Consider the following 17,170-nt stretch of genomic DNA (forward strand, 5'->3'; position numbering starts at 1 on the left):
ATGTATTCCTCCTTCAGCCAAAACACGGAGAAAGAAATGCGGTCTGGTTTCACATTTTTAAGGAACAAATTGAGAAATGTGTAGCTGACCATATAACATGAGATGTAATCATGCAAATGTGATTCATAGTTCAAAATATATTTATCACAATTTTTTTTTTTAATAATTTTAATATGGTAATGTAAATCCATACATTTCCTAGAGAGCTTGATACAATTTATAGTGGTTCTGGATTTAGATGTTAACTTACGTCGGAGTTTCTAATTATGGGTGATGTCTTGGACAAAAAAATACTGTTTGTTAACATGCACACACAGTGCAAAAATCTGTAATGATTATATTGAAGCATTTTGCACATATATATAAAATATATATAATAAATATCAGATCTATATGCCGAACACAAATAGGTCTTTTGCAGTAACAACTAGAGCATTGACATTGTTTTGTGGAACTGAGCATTGTGATTTACTTGGAAAGTAATGTAAACACATACAAGATAAATGGAAAGGTAGAATCAGTAGCAGTAGTCTAGAGATCTAATGTATGTTTTCTATAACTTGAGGTCATTAAAAGTGTTTGCAAATAATAAAGCCTGCAAAACAGCCTTTGCCTTCCCTGTGTTTTAGCCATAGTGATGTAACATTCAATTTAATCTAACATAAGCTTTTTAATAGGGTAATGATTTATTTTTGACATTTGGACAAAGGACACAATAGCCTTGGAAGAAATCTTTAAATTCCTAGCCATATGTATTTATATGTAGAAGAAAGTTGACTATACACAGCATAAGGATAAGATTACACTGGATTTCATTACTGCAGAGGTCATCAGGTAATTGCCAAATCTCCTATTCCTTGTTACTTTTGCTCTACCTCTAAGCAAGATTTCTTCAGTCTGGAAGAATGCCCGTTTTGCTATTTAGGACTTCTGTAATGGAAATAGAAACACATATATCCATTAAGAAGGCATTTGCAAAGAGATTGATGGTGTTGGCATGCATTTTTTAAGACTAAGCAGATAGCCAATCAATATGCGCACATCAATTGCACTGCATATGCAGTGAATCTGGTGCATCACAGATGCTTGCAGCGTGATGACTTCAGGCTTGAATTGTACACTCTTCTGGGACAGCTGAACGTGAAATGGCCTGGTCAGAGATACTGCTTTTGCTCTGATAAGATCTGATGTTCTGTTTTTATACCCAGGATACTGAAATACCTTTTTTTATACCTAGAGTTTTAGGGTAGATAAAGAATAGAATTATAAAATATTGAAATATGATAACCCTTGCCCCATATAGATTGGCAGTTTGTTCCAGTGTGGAGGCAGACAATGACTTACTCTGTTATATAAAATAAAATGGGAATAAAAAAATCTTATCAAACATTATAAGCACTCATAAACATTATTCTGAATGATGAAAAATTCCTTTTGCAGTGGAAGTCAAAGAGTAATTATGAAAACAAAGTGCATCTCCCTATTGTGATCTTTGTAGTGTAACAAACAGAAAATACTGAGTGTAAGCTTTTCAAGGAACTAGCATATAAATGAATACTCGAAGACAAAAGAGAATCCAATGTAAGGAGTTTAAAGTCTTTATTTTTGGTAATAGTGATTATCGCCGATATCTTATTTTTTGTGGTCAGTCTCTCAGCGTTAAACTGCATTCTTTATTTATTTATTTATTTTAACTTTGAGTATGCTTATGAAATATCAGAACATACAAAACTGGATGTCTTCCTAAAGACACTATTTTCTTGCGTCTTCCAATGTTATAAGGAAAAATGTTCAGCATCTTACCATTCCGTAGAAAAAATGTTTTACATTTTAATATTTTGCAAAAAAAGAATACATATAATTTTGCTCCAGAACAAAAATCTCTCAGTAATAGTGTAATAGTTATAAAAGTTAATTTGATACAGAAATATTTGCAGAGTGCCAAATACTTCAATTCACAGAAAACTGTCCAAGACCAAAGTGATTAAATGGGGCACCTGTATTATGTGTTGTACAAGTAAATATATTTTTTAAAAAATAAATGTGTAGCTCATTATCTCTTAACACTTCAAAATGTGAGAGACTAAAGAAAGAAACAGGTCAGAAGGGGGGGGGAAGGTAAAAAAAAAAAGAAAAAAAAGCATAGAAAATGTTGAGTAGGAAGGAGATGATTCTTTAATTATGCCTTTGGCTCGGGAGTGCAGTTTTGTGCCCACCAGGCAGGTGCTTGGCTGCCTTGTGTAGAAAGAAGAGAGGAGAGGAACTCCTGGTTTTTTTTGTCTAGATTCAAACATATATTTATATTCCTTCCTCCTGGTGAAGAGTTCACCTCTTTTTTTGGGGGGGAGCTAAATGAGAAACAGTTAAAAAGTAGATACGTAATATACTTAGGTGACCACCTTTCGGAGAGGTTTTGGAGAATTTGTGTGAACTGCTCCCCTGCAGGCTGTTACCACTGCCTATATCCTCAGGAAATTTCTTCTGATTATCATCACTGAGGAGTGACTGAATAATCAGAGGAGCTGTTGCCTACAGCTTATTCACAGGTGATTGATGTCAGTGTCTTTTGAAAATGTCGGTTTCTGTTTCCTTTAATAATTCCTACTAAGATACCTATCTGACTGATGTATTTGAGTTTAAAGCTGTGATGACATTCAGTATTAATTTATTTTATTTTGGTAAGCTATTTACTTATGTCAGATATTTTATACACCAATGTCATGGTGGTAGGGGCAGCATTATTGAGTTTAAGGGATCAGGTATTGTACACACTGCTCCCTCACAGACTCATGTTGAAAGAAACAGTATTACTAAGTAATGTCAAGCACAAGTATAAATGGGGAGAGTAGTGGCTGGAGAGCAGCCCTGCAGAAAAGGATCTGGACATGCTGGTTGAAGCAGGCTCAGTAGGACTCAGCAGTGTGCCCTGACAGCCAACAGGGCAAACTGCATCAAACACAGCATCATCAGCTGGGCAAGAGAGGTCATCATTCCAATGTATTCAGCATTGGTGCATCCTCACCTCGAGTACTATGCACAGTTATGGGCCCCACAATTTAAGAGGGATGTGAAGGTCCTTGAATGTGTCCAGAAGAGGTCAAGAAAGCAGGCAAAAGGGCTGGAAGGCATGTCCTGTGAGGAGCAGCTGAGGACTTTGGGCTTTTCTAGTTTGGAGAAAAGGAGGCTGAGGGGCAACCTGTCAGTGTTTAAGAGGATTTTGGACAATGCTCTTAACAACATACTTTAATTTTTTGGTCGGCCCTGAATTGGTCAGGCATTTAGGCTAGATGATCTCTCTAGGTCCCTTCCTACTGAAATAGTCTATTCTATTCTAAGTAGGCATTATTTTAATCTGGTTGCTAAATCGTTATTCTGTTTCTGAATCTGTCCACTTATTTGTTGTTTGATAGATTTGCCACAAATGCAGTATAAAATGTCTTGAGGCATCAACAGCAAAACTCACAAATTTACTTTCTAGTAGCTGGAAGAGAACAAAACCAAATATTTTTTTCTTCTCAGCCAGTACAGGAAAACCAGTTTCTTGTAAAGTTTAAAGTTTTAATGAGTTTTTCTGTTTTATTTTTATGTTCTGAGGCTTAAACAGTGATGTTATTATACCATTTTAAGTTGCAAATGAAATGCCTTTGGGTTTGGTGGGCTGTCTGTTATGATTGTAACTTCTTTTAACTTGGAAATTATATAGTTCAATGTAATTTTTTAAAAAAGAAAACTTCCCACAGCTCAAATTACTGGCTAAATTCAGAAATTACTAGTTGAAGTTGTACTGAATTTTTTTACGCAGAAAGTTAAACTAGATTACCATAATAGCAACTGCTAGCCATGGTGCATCATCTCTTGCAACAAATTTATTTAGGCTTCTTGGATTCTCATTTTTCACTTATTAATGTATGATTAGTAGTAGACAACATTTTCAGCTGTCTTTCATTTCTTAACAGGTCTTTAGTCAACTGCAGCAAAAGGTTAAAAGTGGCTATAACCTTTTTGCATACAGAGCAATCCTATAATGACTACAGGATTAGTGGTGATGCTTTGAACGTGTCTGATCCTACGCTACTGCTGTTAGGGCTGAGCCAACAGAATGAATGCTGTGCTCTTCAGCTGTTCTAGTACAAAGTCATATACCTTTACTTTAATAGGATTTAGACGTAAAGGATCAGAAACGTAAATTAATTAGGTCTCCCACTGAAGAGGATATGAAACACTGATAGCCTGTTCTGCCACATGTGCTGAGGTGCTGGTCTGTGGCACTGTGGCAAAGGAGCATGTATTGCAGGCCTGCTGTTCTCTGTCCCTGTCTGTGATCAAATCCTTAATCCATTTTGGATTTGTATGCTAGGGCTACGGTAGGAACTGTTAAAAAAAAAAAAAACCAACCCAAAAAAAAAAACCAAAAACCCCAAAACCAAAACCAACACCACAACACCTAAAAACCAAATCTGCAAGTATCTTAACATTATAGGAAACAACATAAGTCAAGTTTGCACAGGTGTTAAGTTAAATCAAAAAAGCTCCACAGTAGTCACATTTTAGTTATTTTAGTTATCAAATATTGCTTAAAGCAATTTCCTGCTGATCTAATACTGTAATTCGGTAATTAGTGTATAGAGGTATTTTTTAAAAATATTATCTATACTTAATGAACTTTTCAAAGTACTTCCTATATCCAGTCCTACTTAAAACAATAAAACCATCAAATAATCTTCCAGGATTGTCTTTAAATATATTAAAGGTACTCTGTGTCGTGTACAGTATGTTATAGGATTATGTTATATTTATTGTATTTATATTTATTCTTCCTCATAGTTACTAACTCTTGTTAACCCATTCTTGGAGATTGAGTACTGGGCTAGATAGTGTGGCATACTTTTGTCACTCTGATGTTCTTCCATAACTGGCACGGACATGTGTCAGGGCCTAAGTTTTGAGAAGTTGATTCCAGAATTCACAGGTGGTATCTATTTTAGACAAAAGAAAATGACTGGAGACACTGCCTGTTTACCTGGCTCAAGTAAACAGGAGAGTATCATAAATAGTGATGCAGAATTTTATCACCATCCTGTTGTGTTGTCTACAGAGCAATCTCTTAATGGGATTTGCAACTTGCACTTCGTAAATTTACCCTTATGGGATAGCAAATAAATAGTGAATAGATTTCGGGAGGACCTTGATCAAGCGTATTTTCTCTCCTTGACCTTTCATAAAAGTAAAGTCCATATTGCTTTGAAACATGAAAAGACTCTGCAGCAACTGAATTGTCATTCTCGGTGATGGGATGTTACTGTTTTCCTGCATTTGCTGTAGTCAAAATTTTCTTCTATCTCCTTTTCCTGTTTAGTAAGCTCATTCTCCTTAAGAAGGAGGTTAATGGAGTACATTCACTTGCAGTTTTACAGCCCTTTCCTTAGTTTTTCTTCCTTCTGCAGATTTTCTGATTGAAGCTTGATTTTCCTCTCTGATGGGCTCAAACTGTAACACATACCACAGTTCTTGTTTAGCTACTACCATGTTCCCAAGGAACACCGTGCATTCCTAGATGCCACAGGAGATGTATAGGTATCAGAAGAATGCACTGAGCCATTTCAAGACCAAGTATTCGTCTTAACAAAAGAAATACCATCAATTCTTCTGGAGAAATTTTATAGATTTCTGAAATCCTAACTGGCAGTGTTATAACTATGGATTTCTTCAACATTGTATTTGGTGTAATTGCAAGTGACAGAAGCTACGAAGTCTCTGATAGCCTTGCACATTAACTTCATTGAATGCTTTGATTTTGTTAAATTTATATGGTCTTCTGTTGCCAATTCAGATAACTTAGTTTCTATTTTTGGTGTCTCAGATTATAATTTGTTATCAGCATGTTTAAGAACAGGTCTTTTAAAGAATTGAGGAGAGTTATTCAGTCCAGCTGGTTAAATGACAAATGTCTTCTTCCTTTGTACTCTTTGTTCAATATAAATGGAAGGGCTATATAGATGAGGAACTTTCTATTTTGTTTCTCACTGACAGGATATGTAAGAGCAGAAAATAATAGTTTAAGTTACCCAAAAAACACATGCTGTTGCTGGGTTCTGGATATCTGTATTGTGTCTACGTGCATGGACCCTGATCTGTAATCGGAAAACAGCAACCCTGAGGTTAGAATCCAGTCTGCTCAGACAAAACCTGTATTATCTCAGTACATCAGTCAGTAGAACAGGTTGAAAAAACCGAATATTTTGATGAAAAAAAGGGAAAGCTTTCTTGGTGGAATTTTTTCCCTTTTTCGATAATTCTATCTTGACAATTTTTTATTGAAAGAAGACTGAAAGTCTTATTTTCTTTTCTCCTGTAGAAAGTTCAAAGCTTTACTAAGGGTAAATTTACACATTTATTTAGTAACTGCTTTATGCTGAAGCAGTTCATTAGGATACTCAGTTCATTTTCAGCATTGCAGTTCAGTATCTCCCCTGAAAAAAAAAGGTGTTAAATCTGTCCCTTAAACTAGGAGACCACCCAAAATGTATTTCTTTTCTTTAGAAAAATATTTTGTTTATATTTTCTTTGGCAAAATATTCAGTGACCATTACTTGCTCTGGAGCCATTTCTTCGTATACTGAATGTGACATGGTCTCCATTTCTGGGTCACAGACTTGGGGTGAAGGAATGTGGGAGCTCATATGGATGTGCTGGCACTGACAAATAATGTAGCTCATTGGTTTGCTCCTTGGCTCATGTCCTTGGTTATCCACACTATCAGTTCAGTGCCAGACTCTTTGCCAGAGTAGTTGTTCCCATTTCAGTTGTAAAACTGGGAATCGTTTTCTCTATGGACTTCTTCCTGCAGTCTATATGAGTGAAAAAGCAATAAATTTAAAGTCCTTTAACTTGCAAATGGTATCCTGTTAGACACTGCACCCTCCAATATTTTCATACACTCACATGCCTCACTAATGCATGCTTCTCATATCGTTATTATTTATTTATAAAACAGTACTTTGAACAAGTATCTCCATCCTCTTCAAAAATAATAATTACAATTCAGTAGGGTCACTGTTGGTAATGCAGGATTTTTGGACTTAGAAGAAGTATAGGAATAACCAGAAATTACCAAGGCTAAATAAATCTATATCTCTATGAATATTCATTTATATCTCATAAAAATTCTCTGTTCTACATCAGACATTCATGAACAATCCATTTGGTGTTCGATGCATAGACTAGAAAAGCATAATTGCACTTTGCTGGCCTATTTCTTGTATGCATGTGTAAACATTTCAGATATTTGTACCCTAATCATATTTTTTTTTTAAATCATTACTTTCTTAATTTCTCCTTTGACTTTTGATTAGTGAATTTGTTTGGAGACACAGCTGTAGGTTGTATTTACTTAAATAGAGTTCTGATTTCAATGAGGTGATGGTACAGTATAGTAGAGTTTACGTCTCAGTGCATGTAATTCCTGTGCCAGGTGGAGTGGGTCCTGCTCTTAGATTACTGATACAATGAATTGACTGCCATAGTTTTCTTCAGTATTAGAGAAAGAGATTATCTACCTCTGATGGCCTTACTTTAGAAAAGACACAAATAATTAGCTAAATTGAAGTAATTCTACCCTGTCAGTCCGCACAGAGAGGTCTACAGGCAATTGTGCTCTTTCGTGCACACTTTTAAGTGATGAAGAGCAATGTTAGTGATTAAGCATTCAAGAAGGACACAGAAGCAAATAGTTAAGGTAAATACAAAGTGGTTTAAAGCATCAGATCATCATCTGAATAGGAAAAGAAGTGCTGCAATGCAAGCTTTAAATCTATGAGTGGTATCCAATGTGATAGAAAATTTCTTTCTGCCAGACACTTGCAGAACAGAGTTTAGTTAGTTTCTTAGTCTGTGATCCTTCAGCCCAGTATTCAATTCCATTATCTTTCCCTGCAAGAGAAAAGGTGCAAACCACTAGAAAGTCCTACCAAGGCACAATGGTAGTTTTCTCTGACAATAGAAAGAAAAGTCCATCAGTCCCTTCCAGGTTCTATGTGCAGAATTACTTAGTGTGGAAGACCTTTGAAGCCTCTTCTCTGCACAGAACATTTCTAATTTCAGAAAATATCTGATTTGAAATACTGAAATAAGATATATATATATTTAAGTTTTCTTTATAAAGAGCATTGTTTGGTGATCCTTTTATCCTTGTCTACTAGGTTTCAAGGGGTTTTATGTCAGATGCAAAAAGTCTTTGCGGGACCCTATCAATCTTGTCCTTGAAAGGAAGAAAATGTCCTGACTTTGTGACAGAGCTGTGTAGTGCTTTCAGAAATCTGTGAAACTGAATTTAGAAAACTACCTCGCTTTTGGGATTATGATTGTCTGAAAAGCTTTCACTGCTAAGAAAATTGCGGTTCTGTCCCTATTTGATACTTCCCATTATCTTCTGTTATGTGAAATACTGGATTCAATTGAATATATAAAAATATTTTGGAATGAAGAAGTGTTAGAATATAGCACATTACAGTGGAGCATCTCCTTGCTATTTAACTTCTTTTACTGACTATCTAGCTTCATAAGTATGCAATTTACAGATTAATAAGGTCATTTTCATCCTCAGTAATTAATAGTTCAGAATAACAGAGCATGATGGGAAATGATAACCAACACTAAAGGTTAGCAGCAGTTAGCAAGGGAAGCCATATATATTGACTGTCCTCCGAAAAATTGGTTAACAATTTCCACAATAGTTCTGTGATACTTCTGGCAGATTAAAGAATTACTGTTGTCTTACTTAATTGCAATGTTTTAGTAAATTTACATCTTTTAAGTTAAAAAGAATATATTAGCACATAAATTCTGCATGTTGTGGTTACTGCTATTTTGCGTGCACTCAGGAATGGTCATTATATTTAAATGTGAAGTCTTTAAAACTATGAGGATCCAAAAAGATCAGATTTATTTTATGAAAATGTAATTTAATAGAAATCATTTTAAATTTTATGAAACATTAATCATGAGCAGAATGCCTGTATGGAACATTAATTTGAGGCAGTAAGAATAAGCAGCTGCAGTTCCCTGATACGGTATCTGCAGCATTTATGTAATTATCTCGTAACATAGACTAACTGAAGTAGAAAGTTCATTATGCTTAGTTATAGAAAGGAAATCAGAATGCTTTTATTTGTTATTTTCAAGGTATTTTCCTAAAATCATTTGCCCTAGAGTTAACAGATGGCTAATAAACTTCACGAGCTTATGAAAATAGAAATGTACAGATGATTTTCAATTTATAGCTTTTTTTAAAGAAAAATTATACATATGGGACTGTAAAAAGATGACTATCCCATCTTTTAGTTACAAGTTTGAAGGGCTTTTCATCCTTCCGCCAAATTTATTGGTTTTGCAACCACATTTTGGTTTGCCATATGTTATTCCTCCCATTTGTGACAGAGATGATACAGAGCCTGAAATGCCCTATATTGCAGGAATTGTAAGGCCATTTGCATACAATTTTAGTTCTGATGTTGTTAGACATTTAAATTTAGCCAAACAGGGACTAGCCCTTAGTTTGAAGACTGTAATTTTCAGTTTGAACAATCAGTTCCTCAGGGCTAAATTCATAAACCTCTGCAGAATGGCAGCCTTGCAGAGTACTGAAGCTGAGTAGGTATGCTCTATATAATGTTCCAGTTTAATAGATACCATTTTTAAAGGCAGCACTGAGTTCTAATGGCCATATTATGATTACCGTATTTTCACACAGGCCCCTCTGGAAAAGAATGCATTTACATGCACATACGTGGTGTGTAGTTAATCAGTGCATCTCAGATGCATAAGATTTACTGTGCAGCCATAGTGGTGCATGAATGGTAGATATTGCACTGGGAGAGCATTGGACTACATAAGCACCAGCTTTGGACTGCTCTAAATAATCCTTCTCACAGTTGAGTTGGAATTGCTGCTGTAATCAGGTTTCTGGATGTCTAACAATCCTGCACAGATGGGTACAATTCTTAAGTTACAGCATGAGAAAATGTGCTCAAAACCACATGAAGCTCTTGTACTTTTCAGTGAAAACAGTATAGAGTTACAAGGTGGTAGTGTATTTCTCCTTTTAAAGAGGGGTAGCCTTTCATATAATGAGGAACCTTCATGTGAATGACACAATAATCACAGGACATGAAGTACTGGACACTGCCGTGAGCAACCTGATATAATTAGACCTGCTTTTAGCGGAGGGTAAGACTGAACGGCTTCTGGAGTTCCCTTCCAACATAAATCATTCTCTTTGTGACTCCAACCTGTAGAAAAGTTGGGATGATGGTAAGTCTTGCTTTAGCACAGACTGATGGTTAAGTTTCCAGTCTCACATGGAGTAATTCCTAGTTTAATATAGGAGGTGGTTAATATGTACCCTGTCCTCCAAATTGTCCATGTTATCTGTATATTTACTTCTTTGTTATTTTATTATATACATGGATTTATGAATATAGTTCTGCTCGACTGCAGGAGATTGTTATGTGTGGGGGATGATCTGCAGTTCTGGTTGTAGGGGTGGTTGTATCTTGAAACACATGATAGGTTGTGTGGCAAGCAAAACCACATGATGTGGTAGTGGGGTACCACTTTGTGTCTTGGAAGTGTGCCTTCTGGCAGGGCAAGGTACTTCATCTCTCTCTCTGAAACAAAGCCTTAATCTTTCTCCTCCAGCTTAATCCCAGTGGCCATATCATCAGTAAATCATAGTTTTTAGGCTTACTGGCAATTAGTGGATTTGGGAATGGAATGTCATGTTATACAAAGACAGGAATATTCTGGCTGTGGGCACAAAAGAAGACAGATAGATAGGTGAGTTCTACACTTAAATTAACCATTAAACTGTGTGCTAATTTATTTAGATTTGTATTGCTTCCTTCACAATTGTCAGGCCTTCTACTCTTAGAATTGAATATTGAACTGAGTGAGGTCTGCTGCTGAAAAATTAGGTGAAAGTATCTCTTCTCAAAGTAAACAAGAGACACAGGTTCTATCTACAGCCTTGTAGTCCCATGTATTATTGTGAATTATGGTACATAGTGTGGGGTATGTTTATGGCTTCTTTTTTTTTTTTTCTCTAAATCATTTTTGACTCTTCACTTAACAAAAGCTACTCCTTAATAAAAGGGTATTTCAGTGTGCTTATTATGTCAATATGCTAATGATTTATGCTCGTTAAACTACAAATAATTTTTTATATATATGTCTCTGTTTATATAAAAAGTATACACTTGAAATAACCTATTTTCTGTTATGTCAGAAAGCTAAGGCTGATTTGAATATGTTAGGGAATTCAGTCTGTTATGCTAGACCCAAAATATTTTGTCCTTGTCTTTACAGCTTTCAGTAGCACTATTTTTACTTCATCAGTTAGCTTGAGTTGAAAGGCACCAAAAGAACACATACTGATATAGCGTTTTCCAATATTCTACTTCCAATCAGTAAATTATATTCAAATGCCAACACAAATTGTAACATTTACTGTATATGAAAACAAATTTAACAGTTGGTTCCATCTAACATTTAAATAATATTTATTATAAAGATATTTCTGGATTGGATACCTATACGTTTTCAGATCCCTTAATTTTTTCATGACTGTATATGTTGATTGATTGCAAAAAACAGTTTTTGTTACTTCAGATGACAAGAGACTCCAGTAACCTTTGAGCTAGTTACTTCATTTTACCCTGTACTAATTCTCTTAATGGGGACTAGAATTTATGGTAGTAGCAGAAATGCCTTGCATTGGTGTTAGACAAAATCAGGCAGGTTCCTTGGTGGATTTATGTGATACAATATGCATTTTTTGATTACTGTCTAACCTTCTACAACCTTTACTGTCTGTCTTTCGCCATTAAAGATTAAGCTCCCTATCAGGTGAAATAATAGTCTGAATAAATCTGAATTACTTCATCTTGACCTATTTTAAATCAGTACAACGTTTCAGCAGCATGTATCTTTACAAGCTGATGACTGGGATGAAGAGTCCCTAAACATATTTTAGAATGCATCGACCCATTAATTAGTACAATTTTTTGTTATATAGCATAACCCTGAGCAAGCACATTTCAATGGCACATAGTGTTCTAGTGAACGGAGGGTTACCTGATCCCTTCTGTTACAGAATACAAGGTTTATTCGCATAAATCTCTGTGAATTAAGGTGGAGTGCTGAGACAGGTACTATACCAAGACAGGATACAGATCAGAAATTAAGCTAAATGTAGCCATTTTCACTAAATATACCTGGGGTTTTTTGTGACTTAAAGATTTTATTTAAGCATGACTCAGGATTACATTGTGCAGCCTAGCTCCTCTGGAAAAAAATTGTGTTTGTGACTCTGATAATGTCTGAATATTGTTCTCTTCTTCTTACGACTTTCTGAATGCTGCTTTTTAGGCTTACATCTTTTACATCTGTTCAGTGCTTATCTGAATGTTCTTGGAAAGTTAAGCAAAACTTACTTATAAGTTTTGGTGTGAGTGAACGTAAATTGTTACTTTACTATTTTAAAGGTTATTTTGCTACTATTTTCCTTTTTACATGTCAAAACAGGAACAAAAACTTGAAGTGTGATAAGTACTTTTAGAAAAAAAGTTCCTGTAGTTGAACATTTGACATTCAAAATCATATCTTTAACATGTGGAAGATGTTAGAAAGGATTTATACTTTTTTAATATCCCGTATGATAAGAATCTTCAGTTTGTATATATGGCTGACTCTACATTGAACATTAAATGGGATTCTCTAGTCTGAGGCTCTCAGTTTACTCAGAATGTACAAATATTGCCTTAGTCATTTTGGCCACAGTATAAAAATATGACCTGATTATGAAACAAAAAGGAAGAGGAAATCTGTAGTAGTATAACATTATAATAAGAAGGAATATGGAATCTGTGTGCTAATAAAATTGAACTTTTTGCAAGATTATTAGACTTGAGACAGCTCTGTTCAGCAGATTCATAGAGAAACATAGATAATTTTAGGCCATATTTATTATTCAAAAGTGTATTTGAAGTTTGTACTACATATATAAGTTCTTAAGGCAAAATTTCCCTTTAGACTACCTGAGAATGGTACTTGCCCTCTAAGCCAGAAATTACTCTGTTTTCGTAACTTGAGAATGAGTGCTTGATGTGCCACTCACACTTGCTGCAGGGTGGTAAGTAGACTGATCAGATTGATCCAAATAATAAAAAATAGTTCAGGTTTAAATGAAAATTAAAACAAGCAGTATTCATGACTTATTAGGTTATGATAGCCCCTATTCTTATAAGTTTGAACCATAGTTGCAAAGCATAATTGTACAAAAAGCTGTTAAAGAATAATATTGATCTTATATATATAACATTAGAGTTATATTTGGGTTTGCAATTTGCTGTGCATACATATGACAGCTGTAGAGCAGCTTCCAGATTATTTTCCTAAGATAAGAACATGCAAAAAACCTAATACACAGTTTCTGGGTTTATGTGTTTATAACTTAACATGAAAGCATGCAAAGTGGACTGCTTCTTTCCTGTCAAGTTTTGGCACACATGTCTGTGTTGAGATAGGACCAAACAGGGGTTTTACTACCTATTTACCCTGGGAGTCAAAAGATTCAATCTTTTTCCTTTGATAAAATTTCTCTATCATGCCAGTAGTCCTCTGATTGTGTTACTTGATGGGGTAATGAATGCAGCTTTCCTACAGCTATCATGGCTTATGTAGTCAGAGCACATTGCACTTAATAACTTAGGAATTGGGAGGTCTTGGCCCAAAGGTGCTCTAATGCTAATCTCTAAGTGTAGAAATAGCTGTACTACTTTAAGGATCTATTATTTGCCAGTACCATATGTTCTTACATAGTTGTGTAAATCTGTTTTCTGCTTTGTCAATTTTCAGTATAAAATACCATGTTCTTATAAGGTGTCCTTTTTTTCTATATTTTTATTCCCATGTCAGTTCCAGTAAACACAATATATAAAAAAATTAATTAAGTTCATCAGTTTAATGTTTCTGAAATGCGTCAAGCAATGTAATGTAACAGAATATTTAGAGAGGACCATATGCAAGAGTAACCATGGAAGTGAATGAATACTGACATCGATGTCAGTATTCATAATTCCCAATGATAGGGAATTAGCCTTAAGTAGCCCCAACCAAAATCACTTAACAGGAACCATAAAATAAAAAATAAGTTCCTAGTTATCTTTTTTTTTTTCCCCTTATTATTCTTAATGTTAGGGTAGCTAGATCTTGAAAAGCACATATAGTAAGTGTACTGAAATGTGAAACTTCAATTTCTCAATGGAAAATTCCAAAATAGAGGAGGAAAAAAAAAAAGGGGGGGGGGGGGGTGTAGTGGGATCCAGAAAAAAAAAAATCCAAAAATCCAGTGCAGTGGATTTTACTTGTCAGCAGTCAAAATTAAATTGCATTATTAATTGTTATGTAACTAACTCAAAATTTAAACGTGTTTTAAGCATCCTGTGGAAATAAAATAATTGATAGAAAGTTTCATGGCAAGAATTCTGATTTGCTAGCTGGTTTTACCATTTAAGACTTTTTGAGATGCTAGTAAATGAACTAAATGTTCTTTGATAAAAAAACTGTGATACTCAAATGTCATGCTATAAATCCTTGATTAGAACACAGTTTGTCCATGTGAATTATGAAGTGTGTAGATTAGTGTAGTTCTGCTGTATCTCTTATGCATATTTCACATATAGAAGACATCTACTTTTACTTGGCATATTGGAAATGTCATGAACCAAAAAGTCAATCTGCATTAAAATTAATAATACAGTAAATGTAATTACATGCCGTGTTTGAGAGCTGACTCCAGCACTTGTGTAGCTATGGGGTGTAAAATACTCAAAGGGCAGTTTTAATCACTTTGTTTTGCATTGCCTTGGATTTTTGAAGTTGATCTATTTGCATGATAAAGTTATCAAAATCATTAAAATGGACCAAGATCATTACAATTTTCTCATTCTTTGTTTTGAGTTAAAAACTATAATATAAATAAATAAGCAAAGTTTGGGAAAGTTAAGTTAAAGTGGGAAGAAAGCACCTCATCTGAGATCAGAGATGGGATGTGTCTGATGCCCAAAATGTGCCATATGTACCTGCCATTTGGAAAGGAATGCAATTCACAGGAGCAAAGAAAATGTCATTTTATGTCGTATTGTGAATGACAGTGTCTGGTACCAGATGCTGAAACATCAGGTTTTGTTCTATTCTTATACAAAAAGCCGAAGAGGTACTGTCTCCTTTTCTTAGTGCTTTGGTTTTTATACCTTAATGAGCTTAGGAAATTATTAGTTTTAGTGTGTCTATTTGGCTACTTCTACAAAAAAGAAAAGTTCATACATTCTCTTTGTCATGTAGTTGCCACATGCATCTTAATGTTATTCAAGCTAATCTTTTACTTGTAGCTGGCACTTCCTCATGTTCTCCCTTATATATGTATATATACACACACGTATTTTTGGACATATATATGTGTGTCTGTGCCTGTAGAAGTGTCATATGCTGGTTCTGAATCAGTCACCCCAGCATCAGAGGTTACTTGGAGTAGCACTGCATAGACAAGTTAGAAATAGATTAAAATAGCATTTGCATCATTAATGTAGCTATGTTATTTCTGGGACCTGTGGTGGTATTTATTATGCAGGGTAGATAAAGTGGTTAGATGGCAGGTCAGTATCCCTAATGATGTTGCTGTGCTCCATACCCTGTGATTCAATTCTAAAAGTGTTTCTGTTAAACCAAAGAAGGGTAGTTAGAGAACAATATCACTCTATTATTTCACCTGTAATGTGAGGGGAAATTACAGAGGAGCAGGGTGTCCCAAGTTAATATCTGATTCTTTATGCTGACATAAATCAGAATCAGCTGGTGCAAGGATTGGTAAAGGAAGGCAGTGTTGCAGCAAATGTAGAAATCCCACAAGTCTGAATTGTGATGTTTAGTCTTGGCTCAGGACACCATTTTCATCTTATTGTTGTGATAGGACACTTTTGAGCATATATTGCCAAATACATCATAAAAAAAAATATCTAATATCTTTTCCCCAGTTCTCTATTGAATTATTGGGGGGGAGGGAGAGGTGGGGGCGTGGAAATCCATTACACAAGAGAAAAGCACAATACAAGGTTTATAAAAATGTCAGTTCATAATACAGGCAAATGTATGTATAGATTGCACCTAAGTCTTTCATGGATTGAATCAAAGTCTCAAGAGAGACTTCAGCAAAGAATGAATAAACAAATTCTTAGATGCTTGCTGTTGTACAGGCATTGATAGTTGTTGACATAATGACATGTTTCAATATTATTCTAAGACATAAATAGGAGTTTCACAGCGTTGTTCAATTTAATGAAGTGTGCTGAAGGCTATGCCACCAAATATTATGGATTGCTACGTGGTAAAGGAAAAGCTGAACTAGAGTTTATTTTCCAGAGCATTATTGTGAAGCTCTGCTAACTTTGGTATGAGCTCATCAGATTGTAGCTTAGTCAGTTTGTAGCTTAGTCAATTACTGGTAGACCTGGAAAATGATCCTCATTTGGAAGTGGTACCTGTTGACAAGGGCAGTGAAAGGTATTCTGTTGCAGAGGGAAGCATACATCCAGTGCCTTTCCTGCTTTTGTCATCTTCCACACTCTATTATTTCTCTTGTCTTATCCCAGCTTCTCTCAAACACATGAAATGGGAAAACAGAGTTCTGGAAGGGGTATCTGCTTGCTCCAAGAACACCTTTTCTTTGTCTTCTCCAGCAGCTTAATAGTGAAGGTGAATAGGCCTCCTCACTGGACACCTCTGTTCATCTGCTTCTGCTGCTGATGTGGCTAGCAGTACTGTACAACGTTTCAGTCAGTCTGCTACTAATCTGATGATCTTTGTGCTACAGATGCTCTCTTTGGTCTTGTGTGCTTTTTCTACCTTTGCTGTGCCTGGTGAAAGAAGCCATCTTTTCCATCACCGACCGGCTGTACAGCTGCCTGTTTACGGTTAGGTGCTCATGAATATTGGCTCGTACAACTACACTCAATCAAGTAAGCTCTCAGGACACCCTTGAAGCACTTTCTCCGTCAACCCCGTTTCCTCTTTTCACGCTTCAGCATAGGAAAGCAAGTTGGATGTTCTTGCGTTATCT

At 35.4% G+C, this 17,170-nt stretch overlaps 1 protein-coding gene across 11 annotated transcripts in view; it reads left to right on the top strand.

The window, feature by feature from the left end:
* Positions 1-17,170, top strand: part of SPOCK3 (SPARC (osteonectin), cwcv and kazal like domains proteoglycan 3) — a 469,987-nt gene that overhangs the window by 435,370 nt on the left and 17,447 nt on the right. The window lies entirely within an intron of this gene.

This window comes from Strigops habroptila, chromosome 7, assembly GCF_004027225.2.
Source record: "Strigops habroptila isolate Jane chromosome 7, bStrHab1.2.pri, whole genome shotgun sequence".
NCBI lineage: Eukaryota > Metazoa > Chordata > Aves > Psittaciformes > Psittacidae > Strigops > Strigops habroptila.